The following is a 25512-nucleotide window of genomic DNA, read 5'->3' on the forward strand; positions in this document are numbered from 1 at the left end:
GCCATATGTGTATCTGTGAGGGAAATCACAAAGAGGAAATATCCAGGTTTTTTTAAAGGTTTAAGCTAATGTAAAAGTAAGAATAATAATATTAGTCATGAGAACAAAGTCACTGCATGTTATCACAGTGGTGTAGGTTAACAGTTGCCCTAGTACACTAGACACTGTTTTCTGATTTAACTTTTTTGGATTTTTTTCTCACAGTAATTCTTAGTTTTCTGAGCTTTTTGAAGACTGGCTGAATAGTGATGTATGTTTTTGTCACATCTAAAAGGTCAGTTGTTCTCAAATCCAGCACCATTTAAGGTGTAGTGTGAACATTAATAATGTGAGCATCAGTGCTTTAAGAGTCCTACAAGAAATTTGAAAAAGTGTAATTTGCAAGTTCAAAGAGAACTGAATGGGAAGATGAAATTGGTTCTGATATGAAGCAGTCCTGGTTAACTGTGGAGATCCCAGACAGCTGGAGGCTAGCCAATGTGGTACCCATCTACCAGAGGGCTGGAAGGAGAATCCAGGGCACTGCAGGCCTGTCAGCCTGACCTCAGTGCTGGGGAAAGTCAAGGAACAGATTATCTGGAGTGCCACTGTGTCCAGTTCTGGGCCACTCGCTTCAAGAAGGACATTGAAGTGGAGTGTGTCTGAAGAAGGGCAACAAGGCTTGTGAAAGGTCTAGAAAATATGTCTTACGAGGAACAGCTGACAGAGCTGAGCTTGTTCAGCCTGGAGGAAAAGAGCTCAGTGGAGACCTTGCTCTCTACAACTCCCTGAAAGGAGGGTGAAGCCAGGTTGCATCAGGGGAAGTTCGTGTTGGATACTAGGAAAAATTCTTCACTGGAAGAATGGTTAAGCACTGAAACAGGTTTCCCAGGAAGGTGGTGGAGTCACCATCTTTGGAAGTGTTCAAAAAATGAGTGGACATGGTACACTGGGATATGGTTACTGGGCATGGTGGTATTCAGTCAAAGGTTGGACTTGGTGATCTTGTCTTGGAGGTCTTTTCCAACCGTAATGATTCCATGATTCTTTGAATAGAAAACAGTAATCCTCAAAGAGGGAAATCAGTTTAAACTGTTTGAAATGGAAGGCCACCTTCTGAATCTGGTAGCTCAGAAAGCCTGGGATTAAATTCGATTTTTGTAAAGTAATGTAGTTACTGTTTTACAGATTTTCTTAGTACCCTTTTTGTTGTTCATGTTGTTCATGTGCAAGTACTGAAATCTAACTAAATTACCTGGATGCTGAGAACCAGTTTGGGGGTAAAACTGAGGATGCCTTCAGGAACCAAAAGAACTGAGGAGTTAGATGGTTTCTTGGTGGACCACCTGGTAATGCATACACACACTGATTGCACCAAAGCTCCTTTTGGAGATACATTGTCACTGAAGCAAGGAACCAAAAGGTGAAATGATGCCTAGATGAAATTCCAGCTGTCAGATCTAAGTGGTGGAAATCTTCCCAGCATGCAAAAGCAGAGCCTGAAACTGTAAAAGTATACCAAAATGTAAGATGGAGCAGGTGGCAAGTCTCAGTTTGTTGTGCTCCATTCTTTCAGCTTTCTTATGAAATGACAATGTATGTTTTTTATAAAAGGATACATAAGCAGAGCCCACACAGGCATCCCTGAAATTGTAACAGGCTACATGTGAATTCAGTTCTTTAATATTACCATTATGAAGCAGGGTGGCAGAAGGCCAGCAACCGCTAATTGGGGAACGATAAAGCTAATTACAGCTAACTGCATCTGAACAGTCACCAGACAGCAAAAATTCTTTCATTATGGCTGAGTCCCATCCTGAATTTCATTTCAATTTAATCTGTTCTGAACAGCGAAAAGTTGGAGCGTGACAAAATCCTTTCCAAGGCAACTCCTGGAGCACCAGCTTACAGGCTTCTGTCAGCTGTGGTCTCCTGCTGTGGTACAGCAGCCAAGATCCACATAAACCAAACTGGTATCCTGGTTTGTTACCCAGGACAACTCTCCTGAACTCTCATGGAGACTTCTCATGGAAATCTTTCGAATTTTATAGATTAACGTATTACATCTGAATGACCCTTTCTCATCTGGTCTTCAAACACTCTGGGTGCTACCAGACTTGGAAAAAAAAGAGATGGGCTGCTAGAAAGAGCTCTATAGGACTTCTTTGAGGGAAGGAAATGTCAGATAAACTTCCTGTCCCCTGAGGTCTCAACAGGAATTGTGGACCTAGCTAAAAACTGAGCTTACTCTTGAGACAGAGTTTTCTCAAAATTTATTCTAATTATGCAGATCTGACCCTGCTTCCCACAGACTGTTGTAAAATAACCCTGGCACATGTCAACTATTCTTACATTGATACATGTCACAGACACAAAAGGTTCTTTTATTATACATATGAAATATTTTTTGAGTGTAGCAATGTTGAAATACAGCACATTAAATTAAACACTAGAAAGAGAACAAGTGGTCTCTCTATACCACTAAGGTTTCTCCAGAAGGATCCATCAGCCGTCATAAGACACTTGCAACTAGACACATCTTGCTGTCTTGAGTCCTCTCTCAAGACCTCATGAGGCACATTTGTACCACTTCACATTAGCAGAGTAAAATGGAAAACACTATGAATTCCAGAAGTAAGATTCAGTGTGTTTTGGTGATCAGAATTTGTCATGCATGAAGGCATTTTAAACCAGCTAATCCACTGAGTGCAGAGAACTGTTGGCTGAACTAAACCTATGAGAATAACAATTTGAGACCATTTATATAAAAAAAAGAATTGGAATTAATGTACTGAACTAAACCTATGAGAATAACAATTTGAGACCATTTATATGAAAAAAAGAATTGGAATTAATGTACATTCACCATTTTTGCTATCGCTCAGGCCAGCAGTCATATGTAACTGACCTTACAACATTTGGCCAAAAAATGTGCTTATGAACACTTGCATTTTGGAACATGAATGAGTGATTTGGGAGGAAACAGTATTCAGTAAGACCTGATTCAGGACATGGATCTTTACAAGATTATGACAAATTCTATGATTTTAGAAGTCAAACAGCAATCCTGGGATTCAATTTAACTTTCAAAACCAATTAAAAATAATTCAAAATTTATCACTATCTAGAGATGTTACTGCATAATGCATTAACAGTTGGCACTGAAACTGTTGCAAAATTTTCTGATTAATAACCTGTAAATTATTCCTTTCTTGTATTGACATGAGTGTTATAAATCCTTGTGTTATTTTGAGCAGGGTGTATTTTGTCATGCAGTGTCCTCCAGGCAGGAAAACCAATTTTTTTTGAAGACAGGACTGCAATTCCACAGCACACAGTTTAGTTTAAATAGTGGGCACAGGACTTTGCTAATGGGAGACAGCTTTCATTATTTCAAATGCTATTCCAGGTGAATTGAATCATTCAATAGGAAATTTTGCATTTGTTTTCCTCCTTTTGCTGGGCTTCTCTGACAGGAAAATGGCCATACTGCCAGAGTAGAAGATAGCATCTGGAAAACAGAGCAAAAAGAGAAAATACAGGTCAGGTTAGGAGTTCTATTCTTATGAAAACAGAATCAAAACAGACCTCCACCATAGAGGAGGTATGATGAAGTATCATTATTTGCGTTTTTTAAGCTACTATTATAGCTAGATAAAGAATGGGGAAATTACTGGGTTTATTTTTCTCTGTAGCAGACACTAGATTAAACACTTTCTTAACAGAACTGGATTTCAAATCTAACCATGAGGCAAAAGGATTGTCTTCACTGAGTAAAACAAGCCCTTTTGGAGGGGGGTTTTGATGAGTTCATATGAGGTACTCAAAGATAAAAAGAGTTAAAACGTGGCACTTTGTTCTTGGCAAAGGCCTGTTAGTGCAGGGGCAGAGGGCAGATCTTGGCCAGCTCCCCTCTGGGTAAAATGAAGCTTTTTCTTTTTACCATTCTCCCCTGGACCAGTACCCACATTACTTATGGACAATAAAAAGCCATGAATGAAGAAATTGATAGGAAAGCAGCTTAGTTACTTTTGAAAAACCCCTTGTATTTCCAGGGTGTCTTTAGGAATTTAAGTGTATATCTGCATACTCCAAAATTGAATCCTCTCTAAAATATTTAAATAGATTAATCACATTGATAAGCAGGAAACAGAGAGATAAATGCAGCTTAGAATCTATGACAAGAGATTTAAACATTTTTGACTCTTTTCTGCTTCCACGGGGCTGATGCTCAGGCTCAGCAATATGAAACAAGGGAACCTAATGATAATAATAACATTCATGGATTCTCCTTTAGCTTCCCACAGACCAGAAATGGAAAATAAAGTAACCCAAGATGGGTTTATAAACTACTTGCTTGTATTGAGAGATGTGTCATGGAACTTGGCAAATTTTCTCAGGTCACAGACTTTGCTACCACTGTGCAATATGAGCAGTTTAACCAATTGAAGTAAAAATAATCATTTCCTATCCTTTAATCATAAAATGTTCCTAAACAGAGCATGGATAACTCCCCCAACATAGTACAGAGCAAGTCTTGTAAATGGGATTTGTTAAACACGTGTGGTAAGAAGGGAGACAACTTGGTGGTTTTAAGTTGAATTTGCATTTCCAAGGACAGCCTCAGATTATGCCTTTCACTTCCATAAACTGAACAGGAGGACTGGCAGATGTTTTCCAGGCATGTAGAAGAAAGTATTTCCTAGGTAGCATCATCCTTAATTTGGGGCTCTGCTTGTCTAGTTTCTAAACTGAGGGAGGAAAAACTACCTGAAATATTTTGTACTTCAAGCTACTGTTCAAATTAACCTCTTTGGGATGCTGAAAGTAAACTTCCCTCTGCTCTTTGGAAGACAGTGTTGTCTCTGAGATTCTTTTCCACTCTGAAAAGTCAATAATCATCAGTGTAATCTCCTCACTGTGATTTAAAGAAAGGTTGGGTTTGCAACTGCTTGCAAGCCATGGACAATGGGAAGGCTGGAAAAGTTAATCTAGGCTTTAATTACAGCTGAAATAATGCTAGCATTTAGAAGAAATTTAACAGCAAGGTTAGCAGATGAGTGTTTCTGCAGGGTTCTGTTCATTTTTTATCTTTATTTTTAACAATTACTAAGTGTTTCAAAAGCAGCAAGATAAGTTTGGCCTGCGTGTAAAAATGCAATGATAGCTCTGTTAATCATCCAGAAATCATCTGCTTGGGACAGCGTGATAAATAACAGGCAAACTACCGAGCCAGTTCTTGGAAGCATAGCCCCTGCTTTGGAACAGTGTGAAACCACAAATACTATCCATGTGCAAACAAATGTGACTTACAGTTTATCATTTATATTCGAGCTGCCCTGAAAATGTCTTTCCTCTTCCTGGATCATTAGCTTGTCTGAAAAAAATAGAATCAGACACATATTAGAAGAGGTCGATAGAGGAGAAACAAATGACAGAAATTAAATACAACAATAGACTGTGTTATGTTTCCATGGAAAGACAGCAAAAGAAAAAAAGAAAGTCCAAAAAAAGAACAACGAAAGGATTAAACAGAACATAACCAATATTTCAGTAAATGGTGGCAGGTTTCTCTTGCCTTTGCAAATGTTTCTCATGTGTCAATAGTTACAGGTCTTACCATGGGCAAGTTGGGCAGAGCTCACTTGCAGAATCTAGGTTGGAAAAGACCTTGGAGATCACCGAATCCAACCTATGATCTAACATCACCTGATCAATTAACCATGGCACTGAGTGCCACATCCAGTCTTTTTTTTAACACCTCCAGGGAGGGTGACTCCAACACCTCCCTGGGCAGCCCATTCCAATGCCCAACCACTCTTTCTGTGAAGAATTTTTTTCTAATGTCTAACCTAAACTTTCCCTGGTGGTTTGAGGCTGTGTACTCTCATCCTGTCACTTGTTGCCTGTGAAAAGAGACTGATTCCCACCTGGCTCTGAGCTCTTTTCAGGCAGCTGTAGAGAGTGGTAAAGTCTCCTGTAAGCCCCCTTTTCTCTAGGCTAAACAACCCCAGCTCCCTCAGCTGCTCTTCATAGGGCTTGTGTTCTAGACCTCTCACCAGCCTTGTTGCCCTTCTCTGGAGACTCTACAGCACCTCAACATCCTTCCTGAACTGAGGGGCCCGGAACTGGACACAGCACTCAAGGTGTGGCCTCACCGCTGCTGAGTACAGGGGAAGAATCACTTCCCTGGTCCTGATATAGGCCTGATCACCATTCCTGATACAGGCCAGGATGCTGTTGGCCTTCTTGGCCACCTGGGCACACCTGGCTCATGTTCAGTTGGCTGTTGATCAGCAGCCCCAGGTCCTTTTCTGCCTGGCCACTGCCCACCCTACTCAGGGCATCTCTTCACTCCTCTTTACACACCAATGTATTTATTTTGCAAGTTAGTTTGAGGATCTTTTTTTTCATTTCTCAAGGCCTCCTCCATGTGTTCAGAATTACATTAATTAACATTAATTAATAATAATAACTTATTAATTAATTAGAGAAAAAGATGGTTATTGCCCTCTTACATGAGTGACAGAATATTACAGATGTAATTACACCTTGGGTCTGCACTTGCAGCATATTCCCCCTCATAGCTCTAAAGCTTCTCAAATCGGAGAGCTCTTCCAAGGGGATGTTGAGCTTGCCATTATCTTTAGAGACATGGCTGAGTGAGAAAAGCTAAGTGGATGCTGGTGTTTATATGGAAGCCTTGGCAAACACAATCCAAAACAGATTTTCACAAAATGTATTACCCTGGTAATTGCAGAAGTGATAAATAGTAGGTAATTGGGAACATAATACCAGTGGCAAACACAACAGACAACTACTGAGCATGTTTTGGTGCCAGGAGAAAGTGAGAATAGGAACTGACATGACAACATTTACTTTATGGTAAAGGTTCAAGGAATAGTTGTGTGCTATCCACTCTGATTACACATGGAAATCCATTTTTGCAGTGTGCTGCTTTGGTTTTGTATGTGCCATTAACACATTTGCATTTTGAAGACACAGAGCAGAGTTTGCATTTTTTCCACATGCAATCAGTTTTGGGGGCTATTTTTACCAAGTATTAAAGCCATAAAACAAACATGATTCTAAATATTTATGAAAGATTTTCTTTTTTCCCATGCTGCATTTATATACATTCTTTTACATTTTATTTTCATTCTGCTGGCTTCCATTCAGAAAAGGAGCTGAAGTGGAGAAAGGGTGATAAAAAGCAGATATCATACAGATTGTGATTTTCTGCATTTTACTTTTTCTTCAGAAATAACATTGGAAATAAGGATGTACCTTCCCTTAGAAATTTAAAATAAAAAAGAGAAAAAGCCGATGCAAGTTTCGACAGAGGTGATACCTATTTCTTGTGAGCTGCTTTTCAAAAGGGTAAAAGAGGTGGTTTCATCTGCTGTTCTGATAACAACACAAAGAGATTTGTACTGAAAAAGAGCAAATTAGAAGATCAAGAAATAGGTCATAACCATGGGAGCTATGTCTAGAATTAGTCAAAAAAGCAGTTGCAAAATTTCTCTGATATAGCCTTTGCAAGGGTTGTAACTCCAGCCTGGAGGCCAAGGACCAGCCCCTGGTAAATGGTCACAACCCCACTGAAATCAGAAACACTTCCTCAGTTTACACAGGCTGGCCTTTTGTTTAGAGAGTCTTGAAAAAGATATACTCTTTAATTAAAATTACCTAAATACATGGGCCTGGAAATCCTTTACAGAGAAGCTGAATATTCCTCTCTGATTCATGAAAAGCTTTCCCCAAGACTAAATCAAACAGCTGCTCTTAAACAGTCATTGTTGAATGTACCTCTAGCAGATAGCAGTATAAACTATCTTATGTTCTAGATGTGATATTTGAATTTATAAAATATGTAACTAAACCACAAACATTTCACTGGGCACAATACCATGCTTAGCAGTTGTTGTATGAACTAATTATCAGAGTAATTTCATCTAGCTGTTCATCTCAGCAGAGCAGGACTGGGGCTCCGCGATTTTGTCGCTGCAGAGTGAGAAAGTGTTTTCTGGTGTAGCTGGGGACATGATTGCTTCTCAGTGCTGTGGAAATCCTCAGGAAAACATATTTTTGTTACATCTGGGAACTGATGCTGGTATGTCTGGTTTCTGTTAAATGAAATCTTTTATCCTGTCAAAATGCAGCCACAGCTACATCCATTAGGGAAGGCACAGTTTTCCCTGTTTCCCCATCACAGTGCCAGGACCGCTGGCCACCGCTCCAGATTCGCGTGTGTCACTGTCACACCATGCCACCTGCTGGGACATGCCATGGGAAGCGACCTTGTCGTCTGTACCTGCTCTGGGTTGCATGGAAGATCACCTAAATGTTAGAAGAAAGGGGAGGTGAATAAGCTTTTGGTGTTAAACTGATCTTGAGACCATACTAAGAATCTGCATTTCAGGCCTTATGACCTGTGTTAGGTGTGAACAGGGTGGCAGACAGCACCTTTACAGACCATGAATCACCTTTTGTCAATGCCTTTTGTTAGATGCATTTCACTCTTTTGGTGAATTATGTCCAAACAGGGCTACATCTTTACCTGTCTTCTTGTAGCAGAGATTCTCTAATAAATAGCTTGCTGAATATCTATCAGTGTGTGTATGTATGGCTTACATACGTACAGAGGATTTTATGTTACTAACTGATTATTGGTAAAAAAATATTTTAAATTCACTGCCAGTAGTGTCTATGCACTTTTTGTTTTATGTTTGGCCAGAGACCCATGCACATGTACCACAGCCATAGCAGGATGCCAGGGTTACTATTCAAGAGTGTTTACTTAGCAGGAGGTGAGGAAGGGGAAGAGGGGTTGTTTCTGAAAGATGCTGCCAAGAAATCTCAGCAGACACGAGCTCTATGTGCAGCACCTTGCACAAGGAATTCAGCCTCTCAGATCCACAGTAAAGAAGCTACAAATTTCTCACTCATTTATCTTTGCGGAGCTATGTGTACCTGCCAAAGGCCACTTAATGAGAAGAATTTTAACTTTGGATTTTTTAATAAAACTACTTTGACAGGAGCGTCCAAAAGATCCACAAATTTTTTTCTTCTCAGTGTTTTCCTTATGTCCACAGAAAAGCAAAAAAGCAATCCCAAATACTAACAAAAACATAGACTACACAACATCCAGTAAATGGAATATGACTATTTTGCAGTTTTTCCCAGGATTCAAACCTGTGTGAAATAAATGAAGAAGTAGCTGTCATGCTGGGAGCCCTTCTAGAAAAAAGTAGAACTCAGAGGTGTTTGCTGTGAAGTAACACAGCTCTCAGCAGCATCACTAAGCACTCAGGACTATGCTCTCCATCAACAAATAAACTGGTCTTGGGGTATAGCAACTGGTGGTTTCACAACATTTTAAAAGTACAGAGTTTCTGTTTTTAATCTAGATGCATGGCACATTTCATGGCTACAGTTCTGATGGGCAGGACAAGGATTAATATTTTTCTAATGGTTTTCACAATCTATGTTATCCTATTTTTGACTCTCTAATCCTAAAAGTCATAAGGACATCTACAAAGCTGTATTAGCCTCCCTTTCCAAAGAGCACTCAAAAGCTTTGATCCTCCTATCCCTGCACTTTGAACCGATGGATGGTCCTTTGCACCAAGGAAAAGAGGGTGGAGGTAACTGAAGACATCCCTGAGGCACATGGATACCCGAGCATGTACTTGGGGTAACCTGCATTCAGATACTGATTTTACACTGCTGAGCCACACGTCTTTTGAAATACCTTCAGGGATACTGACTCCACCTCTTCCCTGGGCAGCCTGTTCCACTGCTTCAGCACCTTTTTGGTGAAGAAACTTTTCCTAATATCCAATCTAGACCTCCCCAGGTGCAACTTGAGGCCGTTTCTTCTTGTCCTACTACTTGTTTCTTGTGAGGAGAGATGGGCACTCACCTTGCTACAACCTCCTTTCAGGAGGCCTCCTTGCCTTGGTTTAACCAAAAAACGGTTGTGGAGTTGTGAGCAGAGCTGTAGGCTGAATCCATGCCAGGTAAGAAAAGCAGAAACAGAGAGGTATTTTTGCTGAGACACTACTGGCAGCTCAGTGAGCCAGGAGGATGAATACTGATATGACAAGGTAAGTACTGGTATGACAAGGAATAAAACCCGAGGGGGAAAAGCAGGGTGTAGGACAATGGCAGCTCATCAGCACATGGACCAGCAGAGGCCAGCCCTTTCCCCAGGGCTGACATCTGTGCTGCCAGCAGAGAAGCACAGGGTTTCTCACTAGAGACAGTGAGACATATCAATGCTCAGCCTAGTAGGTTATAAGTCCTTGGCTTCTGCTGTGTGTGCTAGCCAACAGAAAGTTGCTCTCTCCTCTTAGGTGGGTATGTCCCACTTAGTGTCTCTGCTCACATCAGTAGGTGATGAACCAGATGTGACCACTGAGAGAGGTTCATCACACTGCTGTCTGGGGCTGTGGCAGACTGAGGACTATGGGGTCTCCAATTCTCCCGGCTGGAGGCGAGCCCAGGACACCAGGTGCCAGTCACAGCTTTCTTCCTTGCTCAGTGACAGGAGTTTGCTGCTGTCCTGATCTGAGGTATTTTCTGTAGCTGGCCCTGAAGCAAGTCTGCCTTCTGCCACATGTTCTTGTGCTGGCAATTCAGTCTCTATCATGAGTTCAGCTCACTACACATAGATAAGGCCATAAGGAGAGGCAGAAGGGCACAGACCTGGTTGTGATATTTCCTCCTGGCTTGTACCCAGCTGTGTCCATAGCTCTCCTGAGCCAGGCATTGGGGACACAGCAGATATTTCTCAGAGGTTACAGCAGTGCAACTCTAGCCCTTCCTGAGCCTGCCCAGCCAGACCAGGGTCTGGCTGTAGGTCAGCATTAGAAAATTCACTTCCTGATACACATTGTGCATCTTGTAACCCAGACCATGAGCCAACCATGAGGCACTTTCACATTAACACAACAGGAAATTATGCTCAAGGTATTGCAGAGAAGAGAAATACTAAACCAGCCCTGAAGACCTGTCTGTTTCTGCTGTTTCTCTGCTTAGACAGCAAACCCTTATCTGGTCTCTCCTCTCATGTCCCAAACCAGGCAGACAATCTCTTGGTTTCAGCACTGTAAACCTCAAATCCATCTTTCCTCCCCTGGGACACCTTGCACCCACCATGTCTCAAACAGCCAGCCTGAACTAACAGGGTTTCCTTCAGTTTGCTCACAGCTCTTTAAAGAAAATAAAGGTGGACAAAATGTTTAAGATGCAGCCTTGAGAAAGAAGATTACTTAGTTATCTGCTTTCTACAGAAATGTTATCACCGGACTTTCAAACAAATCTTAAATTACTGCAAATAATGATTTTCAAGTCTGTAAACTCCAGCACTACACCTTTGGATATAGCATTATGTGCCCCAGTAGTTGGTACCTGCCAGAAGACTCAGAGAAACCCTTGTACAAGTAATCACCAGACAACTTTCTTTTTGAAATTTTTCTTCTGTCCTCTCTTTTACAAGGAATTAAATGCTTGCTTTGTGGCCCAGAACTTAGTAAAGCAGAGACCAACTCTAAGGATGATCAACTGCAAGAAACCAAGTGGCATATGTGGTGTAGTCAGCCTCTCTCAGCTGAGCTAGAGTAAGTGCTCATGGTTTTTGTCTTCTGATAATGTGAAGCTAAAATATCCTTGCTTAAACCACTGCAGAAGGCTACAGTGCATCAGAGAAGACAATCAGTAAAATTGTTTTATTTCCATTGCAGTGGGATTCATTTCCACACAGGCAGCTTTCATGACTGGGCTGCAGGGCAGCCACTTTCAGCTGACAGTGGCAACTTCTGGATGCTGAAAATGCTGACAAAGAGCCTATACCCTCTTTTGAAACCTCCAGCCCTTTGCCTCAAAGGAAAGCTCTGGTTTTAAACACTCTTCCCCATCCCTTTAAAGGCAGTGTGTAAGGCAGTCACACTCACAGAGAAGAATGCTGGATGTCTTTCTTCTCAGCTTCAATCAGTGCTGAGTTTGAAATGGCCATAGGAGTTTTACAGAGCTGGGCTGCTGATGTTCATGTTCTCTTACCCTTGCCCAGCTGAGCAAGCTGGCTTTACTGTGAGTTCCTCATGGCCTGCACAAGTTGGAGGAGTTGGATACTTCACTATGGCTTAAGCTTTAATTAACAAGTTATGAGATACACCTTTCAGGAATTGGTCTAATTGAATTTTTTTCTTTAGGCATCTAATCTAAAGGAGTAACTCAGATCTTTAGTCTAAAGTTGGAAAATCATTCTCACTTCTTGTGTCCTCAAACACCTGTGAAATTTTCTAGTCTTGGTTTTTATGGCCAGGCAGCTGTATGGCATTGTACTGTTGTGTTTGTATGTGTTTAATGGTCCTTTCTCACAGCCACCTCTTGTTTTCCACACATTCATTCATTTCTTGGATGAAAACCAACAGAACTGCTTTACATCAAATAAGGGAACCTCTAATTTTGTATGTAGTATTACTCTCTCTCTCTATATATAAATATATATATTTACATACACATAACCATGCATAGTATATGTGCTATATGTGTTATACAATATTATAATATAGCAATACTCTGTATGATATACATTTGTCTTTCTCAGGGCTGCAGAGGAACTTTCCTCCCTGTTGCCTGTAAGATTAGAGAAACTTTGTTCAAAAAGTCTTATGATGGAGGGAGGAAGAGGGATCACTTTTTCTTCACTGCTTCAGCTTTCATTCATACACTGGAAAAATTAACTAATATTTCTGGATCCTTGGACTACCATTACCTGGTCAGCAGTGCCCAAATGAGAATGTTGGGGTTTTTTTTCTGCAGAAGCTGAAAACCCTGGGTTTCATCCCCAATACATGATTAAATGATTTAGTGTTTTTCTTTTGCCAATTTATTTCTTTCCAACACAGTTTATTTAGAGCAGTGCCTCTAGTCCAGGAGCCATCTGTGACTCTCATGAAAGACAAGTCAACTCCCAAAGAATAAATAGAAAAGGGTTTATGCACTACAAATTTTTCAATCACATCCATTTCACTTAAAGATTTAAATCGTAACCTGGAATTTGATCAATGTTTCTATTAACTTACCCCTTCATCTTATATCAATAAAGAAATGATTTTAACTAATGAAGATAATGGATTATGAGAAAATAAAGGACAACTAGAAGAAGAAAGTCATCTATATTGAAGTTGCACAGAAAATATCAATTTGCTCAGTTGTGAAAACATGGGGAATGAGTCACTGCAGAAAAAGTTAAATGTTACCCAGAGAGACAAGAGGTCTTATAAGAGATGAGTTTTAATGGGTTCCATGCCCTTGATTCCTCCCTCTTATTGTTTCTTTGTCCTAAACCAAACCTGACAGTATGTCTTCGGATCATCAGGTTAATGAAAGATGTGTGTATTGTGAAGGTTAAATAAGACCTCTGGTAAAGAAGTTTCAACAGAAAAGCCTGAAGCAATTTGAATTTTTCTTATGCTTCTGATTCCTAATGCATCCACTAAAGAAGCAATTTGACAAACATAAAGCACTCGGGGTTCTTTGTCCACAGTTGTCAACTGTTTTTTGTTCAATAAAAGCCCAGTGGAAAGAAAGGGCTTAAAACAGTCATTTTGTTAACACAGAACTTGGAATTAATCACATGCATCTGTACCCAGCGGTCCTTTTAGCACTGATCTTTGGAACTGTAAATCCCCCATACGAGGAATGTGCAACCTACATGTGGGAGCTCATCCAGCTGTCCCTACTGCTCCTGCTTTTAGAGTCACCAGGGGAACACAATGGGAAAAGGTTTTTAGAAACAAACAACCAGATTATGTGAAGTATTCTTACTTCTACTTTTTGTAATGAACTTCATGTTTCTCAATGCACACATTATTTTTTATGCATCTATTTTTAAGTTCTATTTAAAAACTTAAATAGAATTGTCTACCAACATGCAAGAGGAAAACCCTCAACCTATGGCTCTGTGGACATCACTTAAATCAGTGTATTTAGATAACAATCAGTAGGAAGGAAATAACTCAGTGTTTTGTTTCCTGATTTTTTTTCCTAAAATCTTTGATCCCTCGTTGCATTCATGCAGAAAATGAGGATACATAAGAGCTGGTCTATCAAATAAGACCAATAGTTCATTAAATATACTTTCTACTCTTCCAGTGGAAAATGCTAAATGCTGTCATGAAACTCTGTGACAGATAATTATGGATTTCATTTTATGGGGTTTTTTTTCTGGCTGTTTTGGGATTTGTTGGGTTGTTTGGTTGTTTTTTTGTGGAATAACCAACCCACAGCGAAATACCAACTTACTTGCATACTTCAGTGGCATCTATGGAAATGTTTGGAGACTTCCCAGGAGCCCAAGGCAAAATGGAAACTGTAGAGACTGTGTAGAAATTAAAGACAACTGCAGGAAATGAACAGGCCTTGGACACACTAAGAATTGCATTCTGGACTTATACTACTAACTTAGTTCCACATTTAAAAGATGGAACATTACATTTAGAACCAATGATTTCCACACTAAGAAAGTAGTACTAAAAATTCATGATATGTGTAGGACCTGATGATTTTTGATAGTTTAAAATTATATAGTTTTTCTGTACTTTAATGCAAATACCTGTCAGCAACTTAGAAACTAAATGTGATTATCCATCTCTGCTGACTCTCACAGATCCAGGATGGGCTCTGGATGTGGCACCTGGATCCCCGTTTAGATTGGCTTCTAAATACTTTTCAAGAGAGGATTGGCTGCATTTTTAATCTGAGTCAAACCTTACCTCAGCAGTAAGATGTGAGATCCTGGGGAATGAACTGGCTTGGGAGGAGTCTGTAATGCTTCTCAGGGACTCTGGGCACAGAGATTTTCTTTGGAAAGAAATCATCCAACAAAAAGTCTAGTCCTTGGACAGTAAAGCCCATTATTATATATGAATAGGTGTTAAACTGGTACTAGTTAAACTATTTTTTTTCGAAAACAGACCAGCAGGATTTAAAGAGGTGTTAGTCATTAAAAATCTCTGCTAGGAAAGAGAAGCAGTTATCTTCTCACCGTTAGGGTTATTGATCTTTTACATAGAATTTAACGTGTAAAAAGTGACTGGACTTTTAAGAAAAAATGCACTGGTGAGTCCAGCTGTCAATGTAATTTAAAAAACCCCTTAAACGATTAAATTCATATTCTTAAGAATAAAGTTTGACCTTGCTGCTTCTTGGATTACTAATAATTCATTTTCTTGTTTTCCAGAGGAAATGAATTTTGCAAGAGCAAATAGCTGAAACTTGCTTTCAGACCTTCTAGCTCTAATATAGTAAGGGAAAGATGAGCTGATATCAAGTTCCATCAACAGATGGTAAAACTATTATATTTTTTAAATTCTGGTAAAAATCAAGGAGTGGAATTATAACGGAGTCTATTTTGCAAAAGGAAAAGAGAGAAAAAAACTGGTTTGATTTCTAGAGTTTCTCCTTGCAGAAATTTAAGATATTTTGCTAGCAAGAACTGTTGAGAAGATTGGGATTGTCTATCAACATCAGATCTTTCCTATAGGCTCATTATATCTACCTAAATAGTATGCACCAGGATTTCTTCTCATTGAAATGTGTCCTAATTTTTAGGGTTTTTTTCCTATGCTTTTTCTCTTTTTTTCTTTTTTTTTTTTTCATGATTCTGATCATATTATACATTCTCCTGGTAGCTCCTCACAGTTGCATGTCCTCTGTCTGTTTAATGAGTATTCTCCTTCTCTGTCCTTCCACAGTGAATGATAACGGGCTCCACAGCATCCCCTTCATTATCACTACAGAGTACACATTTCCAGCCTGTTTTATGCTTCAGCCCTTTGTAGTTCCATTTAGAAATATGTTTGCAAGGCCTGCTTGTGAGAATGCTCTACAAAGCAATGTCAAAAGCTTTATTACAGACACCACCCAGCTATCTTCTGCTTGTCTTCTGTTCACAGAGCTGCAGGAGGAAGTTTGAAAGGTCTGACATTTCAACAGCCTCTGCTGGCTGTTGCTCAGCTCTACCTTCAGCTCCCATCATTCTCCCTTCTGCTCTGACTCCTGTGCAATTGCTCTCACCTCTGCAGCTTTGCTTCTGGCACACTGAGGTCCTTTCCACTGACAACACTTTTTGCTGTCTGTAGAATGCAGTTATCATTCCCTTGGTTTGTCATCTGCACAGTTTGACTTGCATTTCCTTTCTCCCCTGATTTTTCCAAATATTTTAATGTTTTTCTATCACTTGAAAAAACTCATGCATTCATTCTTTGCCTCTAATTATATTCCACCTCTCTGACTGCTCCTTCAATTTTTCTGTCACTGTTGTCTATGTTTTCTCCTCTGCTTCTAATCCTTCAGACCACCCTCTAAATTCTCTTCTTTCTCCTCTTCCAAGAACCCCACAGCTGTTTCTACCATCCTTAAAATCTATCCTTTACGTGGCATTCTTGCTCATTCAGAACAACAAACAAAAAAGCTCTTTCACCTCATTTGCATCACATTACCCTCCACCACTGAAAAATAATAACTTTTTAAATATCTTTGTCACTTCTGAAAATGAAGAGGGAAGATCAATCACTTTTACTGATTTAATTGGGGACCCATGAGCAATATGGTAATCCAGGATTAGATTCTTGGGGTTATTTTTTAAAGCATGCATAACCATATTTCTATTTGTAAAGTTTGACAGATCACAGCAACAGTCATAACTTTACAAATTGCCAATAATCCCAGGGCTTCTGCCTTCTAAATAAGGCCATTCTGAGTTTCCAGCTCTTATAAAGTAATTATGTTTTGTACCTCATTTGCAATGAAAATGGATGAATTCAGCCTAAGGAAATAGGCTTCTCAAAGGAAATCAGATGGAGGGAAAGTAGCTTTGCAATCTGAGAATTCACACAAAGCAAGCAGCTGATCTTGCCTACACACGCTGTGAATTTCTGTTAAAAGGAAAGGTCTAATTACACTTTGCACTTTGAAACCAAGTAATTCAGTTTTGTTGTAAAGTGACATAATTTTTCTGAAACCGCTGACATGGGGCACAATGTGCATCACTTGCCATCCGCTCACCTCCAATCCAAAATCAGTAAAATATAATGGAATTTTTGTTTAATTTTTAATGTCAGAACCTCAGCATTTTCTTTTGCAGCATTGTGTCAGGGAAAGAGTTTAGAGAAACATCAGGCCGGGCAAACCAATGAAAATTGAAGGGCTTTTTTAATCCCCTACACTGTGGTAATAAACTCAGAGCAACCGAAGTATTTATGCTTCAAAAGCATCGTTTGAAGAATTTGCAAATGGTATTTTTAAAATCTGACAGATAACCTAAAGAGGCAAATCCAGTTTAAAAAAATCATATTCTTTTAAAATAAATGTCATTGACATTTATTTAATTGACAGGAACAGCAATAATTGACATAGACAGCAACATCCTCCATTCACATATCAGAATTTCCTCTAACAGGCCGAAAAGCTCACAGTTGATGCTGACTGCATCGGTGATGCAAATCATTGCTGGGGATGCAGCTATATGCTCCAAAAGGAAGGTTTCTCACAAGTAGGACATACAGCTGGACTCTTCAGATTTTCTGGATGGGAAACAGGTGGGACCTTCCTGGCCCCAATCTTTGGACAGGAAAAATCTGTGAATGTCATCTGAGAAACACTCGGGTGGCAAAACCTACCAGTGTATTCATGAAGGATAAAAAAGGGTCTAAGTAATTTTATCCAGGATAATTTTCTAAATCTTATCTAACTCGATATTAATAACTTTGATAACTACTTAAAATGCATTTTTTTCATCCCACTGAGGTATGACCTTTCTATCACTTGGTAGTCCAAACTGATTCTTCCTGCATTCAACTCTTTTCAGTCTCATCATCTTTTATTTGAAACAGACTTCTTAAACAACTTTTATGCTGTAATTATGAATATAGAAGTTTCTGATTCTGTACAAGGACTTTAAGTGGTCCCTTCAAGTGGCTTCATACTCGGCAAGCAGTGCTTTATTCCTGACAATATTTCTAATGCTGATAGATTTATTAAGGTTGGAAAAGGTCTCCAAAATCATCAAGTCCAACTGTTAACCCAGCACCACCATGTTCACTAAACCATATCCACAAGTACCACATCCACACACCTCTTGAACACTTCCAGGGATGATGATTCTACCACTTCCCTGGGCAGCCTTGATGTTGTTTGTGGTTTTATAGTTTGTCCCTTTTTCATTTATCTTACTGCCATGGACTCTGAGAGACGTTACTCCGTGACCCTACCCCCTTTCTAGTAACCGGCAGCATGAAGTTAAACCTCCTGGTGCTTGGGTCCTCGCCTTACTCTTGAGTTCTTCTCCCTACACTTGGGCTCCTCACCAAACACAGACTTCTGTTCTGTGTTGATCTTTGTGTCTCGATTTAAAGCAGCCTGAATGGCAGACTCAGCCTATTCCTACAACCAGGCTGCTTCTGAGCTGACTGAAAAGCAATCAGGAGTACATTGTCTCAAAAAGTCCAAGCTTTAAATGTCTTCTTGGTCCTTTACAGTCAGATCATCAAACAGCTGTGCAGCATTAACACAAGTGCATTGCGAAAGTTTATATTCTGATGAAAAGAAAAATTCCGTTTCTTCCCTGTCTGCCAGATTTATCAGTGATGGATGACAAAGTGAAGGGAAAAATAGAGAAAGAAAAGGACAAAGAGAGAAAGAGAATCTGCTTCTCTCTGTGTTTACAACTGGACTAATTATCCCAAGGCAAGGCTCACTCCACCTGCACAGGAGGGACTTATTCTGACAATGCACCCACTACCTTGGGACAGGACATTTCAAGGAAGGACCTGCTCTGCTTTCAAGCCCTGTGCACAATTTGAATTCCAGAATCACATATAAGCCTCCCAGGCAGAACTGCAAAAAAGAACAGTGCACTTGCTGAAATGAAAAGCATTTATATATCTGTTCAGATGCTACATTCCCAAAGAGGCAACATGTTCCTTAAGTTTCCCAGTTCCAAATGAGGAAACTTTTGGAATGAAATTTCCCAGTTTCCAAAAGCTCCATAACCTCAAAGTCCACATGTTCTTTGGCCATGCCCAGAACAATATGTCTCAATAGTTCTGAGCAATTAGGCATTTAGGTAATCCCAAAGTTTTGAAAATATCCAGAAACCCTTCTGAGGCTGGATTTAGAAGTCCTGTTCTGAAAACCCTGACCTAGCTGGATTCGTGTAGTGCTTGGCTGTAGAGACAGGATGGCCACACTGCAGGATGAGAGGTGAAAGAGAAATTATCTGCCAGGACATCTCAACCCAGCTTTTCTAATTGATAGTCCTAATTCACCAGGTTGAAAGATAGACTGGTTTTGTGACCTGGCTTGTGGGAGGAGTGCTTGGATGAATGAGGAAAACAAATATTCATCATGCATATGATTAAGAAAAGGGTAAAGTGAGAAGAGGACAGTTATTTTACACCCTCATGGTTCATCTGGGACCAAGGGCATCTGCTCTTCAGTCCCTGCTCCTAAGAATATATATACAATCTGTTTCAAGGTCTTATGTTCTGGCTTGTAAAAAATGTGTTTTTAAACCCAAGAAGTGTTGGACTACACAGTGAATGTGCACTTTAAATTGCTGCATTTGGGATGTGATCATTTTTAAAGAAGATAACATCTGTTTGAAAGCTGAACAAAAATTGAGCTCATGCATTTTAGGGAACTTATTAAATAACATAAGACAGATTGTCTTTCTTTCATATAAAACATCTTTTTTTTTCTTTTTTTTTTTTTTTCTTTAAAAGGAAAACTACAAGCACTACACAAAATTAAGTCAAAGGCTGCTAACACTTTCACTCTACAAATAGTTTTTACTATTCATTATTTGCTGGATCAAGCTGGTAATAGTGCCAGTGTGTGTCCACTGAAATAATAATAATAATGATGAATTTTTTAAATAATATGTGTCACTGTCCCCTGTCTCTGCAGGCCTCTGTTGCTTTAGTATTGATAGACTCTGCACACACAGCTGACTACAACAGGATCTCAGCCTCCTCTCTATGGTGTGTTTTAAAACTCAAAGGTGTTTGCTTCACATCTGTACATCAATTGAGTTCTGCAGGGCTGAGCTTAAGAAGGGGAAAGAGTGAGAGTTTCTGCATGGTTATTGCACCTGGTATGTAAGAATGAAAGGATCTTTCTCTTTACTGTAGATGCTTTAGGCTTACAGGGGTTCCATTGCAAATAATGTGCAATATATAGGTCATGATCCATAATAAACATAGTAATTCAGATCTGTAAATCAGACACAGTGTATGTCCACATTTCCTTCCATACAGGGAGAAAGAGACACCTCTGAAGCCTCCTTTGAAAAGGGATGTCCCACTCACCTCATTCAAATGCTTCTATTTATGGCTAATTGCATATACAGCAATACATATATATGGGCTTACATATAAAATTATAAAAAAGCCTTTCAGTGAGATTGAGAAATTAGTTTCTCCTGATAAGCATGTGATGATAGGTTTTGTATATTATTTAGATTATATAGTAGCATAAAATAATGTAGTGTAATGTAATGATCTGAGGACAAAAGTGAGACCCCTATTTACATGGTACTTTAGTACTCTGAACTGAAAAATCTCAAAAAAACCAAACCAGTGCTAGAAGAACAGTGTCTCAGGTGTGACCCAGAGGAGTCTCAGGCTAATGATACAAAGAGTGGGTATAAACTTTGAGTGTTTTCTCAAGGCAGGCTGCACTGCCTGCCAGGACTCTCTTCCTGCTGCCCTCCAGAGACAACAGGCACATAAGCAGGTTAAGCACATTGGGTCTCCTTCTGGAGGACTGAGAGTCCTCTTCCTCTCACCATTGACAGGACAGAGAATTTACACATTCTTTTATGCCCACCAGAAAACTTAGAGTAGGAGAAAATTAGTTACTCAAGCTTGTGGGTGTGTCTCTCAGTAAATGGAGGTAGTGGCAGCAGGGAGATAGATTTTGCTGCAAAATGAGGAAACAGAATAACCATGGTTTTATGCTAGCAAGATCTTCCTTCAGTGACTCCAAGCCTACTTATCTGACTTACTAATGCTTTATTTCTTTCTTATCTTTCTTTTATAAACATATTTATTTAGTATTTGTTATTTTCATACATGTTTTCATACATTTATCTGTCTGCCTGTAGATGCTTTTCTTTTCTCCTAGGTCAGTTTGCACCAAGATATGAGTATTTCACTATTTTTGAAGTTTCTTCCTTATTAGTCACAGGGGCCTCTAACATTGATGTGTCCAGCAGTGAGGAGGTAGAATGGGGATTGCAAGCTAAAAACCTGCTGAGGTCTTCTTAGCTCTGCTGGGACCCACAGATTCAGTGCTGGAGAGAAACCTGGGCAGCAGGAGCCGTTTGAAGAGGGGCAATGAGATGCCTCTGAGTTTTGTGATAAATGGCATTAGTGGGAGGAACAGCCTTTGAGGGCCCAGGTCAAGCAGTAAAGGAAGGGCTAGTTAAAGAAGGCAAGTGAAGGAGAGCAAGAGAAAAAACTGATATAGCCAGGCCCACATAATAAAGCTTCTGGTAATCTCCACCCTTGAACATGCTTCAAAGCTGGGGAAATTCATCACACTCATGCAGTAGCACAACAATTCTTCATATTGTATAATAAATGCTGTCAACTGCATAAAGCGACCACATTTGCAACTCTCAGGGAGAACTGGACTATTTTCTCATCACAAAACACAGATATGTATTGGACAAAAACAAATTATGGGACTTGAATGTATTTATTTCAATTTGTTAGATGTTATTTTGTAGGCTTGAGGGGATTTCCAATACAAAAATATTAATCAGTGGGAAAACCCCTTTTTTCTGAGAAGTACTTTACGCTGCTAAAACTTGTGCTAACAACATGTGCAAGCAAATGCAAGATAAACTTTTCTGTCAAATGCAAGTTTTTTACGCCCTTTTCCTTTGCCAACATGATTGGCAAGAGCTATCCAAAAGACTGAGTTTTTCCAACTTCTTTAGTTTAATAAATTTCTAGTGGTATGTTCTCATTGTGGACCACAGGTATTGCAGTTTGTGTTTTGATGCAGCTGGCATGGGGTCAGTAGCTCTGACCCAGGAAGCTGTGACCAGTCTGGAGAGACAGTCCCGTGAGGAATTGTCTTCCCGAGGCCCGGTGTCTTCCCTCAGCTGTGGCCGGAGTGCCCTTGCAGAGAAGCCATCAGCTCTTTAGTGATTGTCAGCTCGTGATTTTGGCTCTTTGCTCTGCAGGGCAATCTCCAGGCCAGACCAGGGGGAGAGAGACGAGAGACTCGTATAGCAGTTCCATATGAGATAGCCTTATTAGCCCGCACCCCGCGAAGGGGAGGCCAGGGACGAGCTCTCTCTGCCCTCACAGGGGCAGAGGGCTAGATCTTATAGGGATACAGGGGGTGGGTGTCAGAGGGTAAGGGCCAATGGGTTACAAAGGATCTGCATAGGGTCTCCCAGAGGATTCTGGCTCTGTCCTCTTCTCACTGTAACTGCAAAGTGGCTGCCTTTCCAGGGGGAGTTCTGCTGGGAGGTTAAGCAATCTCCTTATGTCAGCAGGCCACCCTCCAGGGCAGGCGCTGGGCATACCCCACAGTGTCTGCCAAGTATTAGGTTATGTTTTAATTCTGGGGCAAAACCTTAGGCGTACCCAAGTGCTTGGGAATGGCAGTAGAGTCTGGCATGCAAGAGCAATGTTCAGCATTGTTCAGGTTGTGCAGAGCAACAAAAGTTTGGCTTACTGGGAGCCTACCAATACTCTGTATGTCTGAAATGGTCAAACCTTCAACTCAGATGCAGGAGAAAGCCAATAAAACTCCATCCTCTGAAGTACATGTTGTCTCCCTCCATTATTTAAGCCCTTTCAAGCCAAAGGAACTAAGTAATTCACTGTATATATTTTAGGCTTTTCCTTGTTTGCTTTGTAATAAATTTGTTTATTGGCAGTTTGCCATTATCCAAGTTCTGAAGGATCCTGAAGCACTCCACAAATCATAACACAAATTATTAACTGGGGTTACTCTGTTAAGCACCAGGGGCATCTGTCCCTAAGGCTCTTCAGTGTTCCTTTTTACCCATTAAATCTGTTTTGACTTCAAAGTTGGGGTTTTTTTAATTATTATCTTCTGAGTCTTAGTATGAAAATACCCTAGGCAGTAGAATTCAGACTGACAAAAATTCAGTCTTTAAACATTACATTAATATGTACCACTGTAATACCTTATCTTGAAACCCTCCATTGGAATTAGAAGTACTTACCTGCTAATATAAAATAGTCCTCCCAATATATCTGTAGATACATTTCCCAGGAGAGAGATAAGGGGGTAGAAATGTCAAAAAATCTATTCCCACATGTTTTTGAACTTGTGGGTTTGTCTTCTTTCATTCACTGCAGACATTTATTGGAATTTGAGTCATTAAAGGTCCATTATTCAGAATTAAAAAATAATATTAAAAAATCTTTGTGGCAGAACTAATTCTGGACCCAGGGTACGGGAAGCCAGAACTTCAGTAACCAGAAGCTAAATATGCACTGTGCAATAGAAAAGCACAGTTTTGAATTAGGAACCTGTGAGAGAGAAGAGAGAGAGAAATATTTTAATCTGCAGGACCCATCTTAGCTTTTCCTACCAGCTGATTTAGCTCATGGTTGCTTTAAATCCTGGGTTTTTTGCCTCACTTAATACTTACTTTCAGCATAGCAATTTAAGTGTCCATCAAAGCATTGTGAATTCTTGGTGCCAGACAGCTAACATTTAGGAGTTGCAGCACTGAATATTTCATTGGATTTTTGATTCTTTTCCCAAGAGAAATCATAGTTACAGGATGCTGTGACCAGGAGCCCCATAATTAATCCTCCTGCAGTCATCAGCTTCTCTTGTACAAAAATGTGACCTAACCAGACTGTGCTCCTGAGCCTTTATCATCCACTTTGATTCCATGACCCTACTGTTCTCTCTGTGATGCATCCTGGACTCCACAACTTGCCTTGGCTGTGTGCCAGACCAAGAAAAATGGTGGTTACCACATTTTACACAGCTCCATGACCTCTTGGAGGGTAATAGCAAATTGCCAGTGCAGCTGTCAGCTGGGAGGTTTGTGTCTGGCTGAAAGCAAATGTCAATAATAATCAGCATCTGTTGTGGGTCCCACACTGCTGGGCACATCTTCAAGTGTGCAGCATAGCTCCAAGTGAAGCTACTTATTTAGCTGCCTAAATATGGATCAGGAATGCACATTTATTTGTTGTTGCTGATCATATGCATGAGCAGTGATGCATCTCCATGCCCACTCCAACCACCTTGGACTAGGGATGACTAAAACATGGATAAGAGGAAAAGTTTCTATTAAAATGACTGAGTTTTAATGCACAGTGAATTCCTATCCTGCATGATACTGAGTTATGTTTGAACCTTGTGCTGTTTCACAGAGTAAATGAAGTCTCCAGGAAGACTTTAAGGTGCAAAACCTGCTACTTGACATTCAATTTGCCTTTGAAATCTCATAACATTTCACGCAGTTTCAGACTAGGAGAAACTGTGTTATCAGTTAGTCAGACTTCTTGTATAGTGCCTTTTGCTAAAGACTTGACCTACTGAGGACACTCTGAAATGACCACAGTGACAGAGAACCAACTAGGTCAGATCATCTTAAATGATCTTACAGACAGTTTATATCCCACAGAGAGGACAGGGGCGAAAGCCAAAGTCACCTCCAGATTGAGAACTTACACTTAAGATCATTCTGGAAGCAACCAACTTGTGTCTCCCAGGGAGTCTGCCGCCATGCAGGTACAGCCCAAGTGACACCCATTGCCCTCCAGCAACAACTCACAGTCCCAGAAAATATTTTATATCAATCCCTGCATCATGACATTTTGAAAAAGATACCAAGAATAGAACTCAAGTTATGGTGATCCACTATTAAAGTAAGGAATGATTCCTGGAGAAATTCCCTCAGTCCTTGTGAGCTGCCATTTGTCCATGGAAATCCAGGTAAGTGCAGTACTAATCTCTTTAATCTCTGTATCTGGAGTCAAGGATGACAACATTGTACCTGGACATAAATAAAAGTAGTATTCTTAATACTCAGACTGATTGCAGTGCTTTAGCAGGACACTGTGCTTGCTTACTGTTCATTCCCAAGATTTATGGTTATGTAATAAGATTTTAGACAAGCATTCCTGTGATATTTATAGTCCTTTTTTTTTCTCTCTCTTTTTACCTCCCCTTTTAGGCCAGAGTTTCAGAACTCCTCTACTATTTAACCTCAGGGTAGACTTTCTCCCCCTCTCTTTCTCCTTTAGACAAGAGCACTTTCCTCTGCTCCTTTCCTCCTGCCAGTGTCCGCCTGCCAGCTGGTGAGAAGATATGTCCTCAGCAAAAGAGAAGCTTTGTAAACCTCTGAAGATGTGCTCAGGGCAGATACAGGTATCATTGGCTCCTGACAGGTATCATTGAAGCTCACGGAAAACCCAGTATCTCATTCCTCCAGCCTCCTCTGAAAAATGG

The 25512-nt window shown here is 40.1% G+C and overlaps 1 long non-coding RNA gene across 1 annotated transcript; it reads right to left on the minus strand.

The window, feature by feature from the left end:
* Nucleotides 1–1793: 1793 nt before the first annotated feature.
* LOC125335004 lies at nt 1794–23564 on the minus strand. Its single transcript, XR_007207292.1, has 4 exons — nt 23261–23564; nt 5293–5356; nt 2782–3490; nt 1794–2713 (listed from the first exon to the last, which is right to left on the minus strand). It is a non-coding gene; the product is annotated as an uncharacterized LOC125335004 (long non-coding RNA).
* Nucleotides 23565–25512: the final 1948 nt, after the last annotated feature.

This window comes from Corvus hawaiiensis, chromosome 1 (assembly GCF_020740725.1).
Source record: "Corvus hawaiiensis isolate bCorHaw1 chromosome 1, bCorHaw1.pri.cur, whole genome shotgun sequence".
In the NCBI taxonomy this organism is placed as follows: Eukaryota; Metazoa; Chordata; class Aves; order Passeriformes; family Corvidae; genus Corvus; species Corvus hawaiiensis.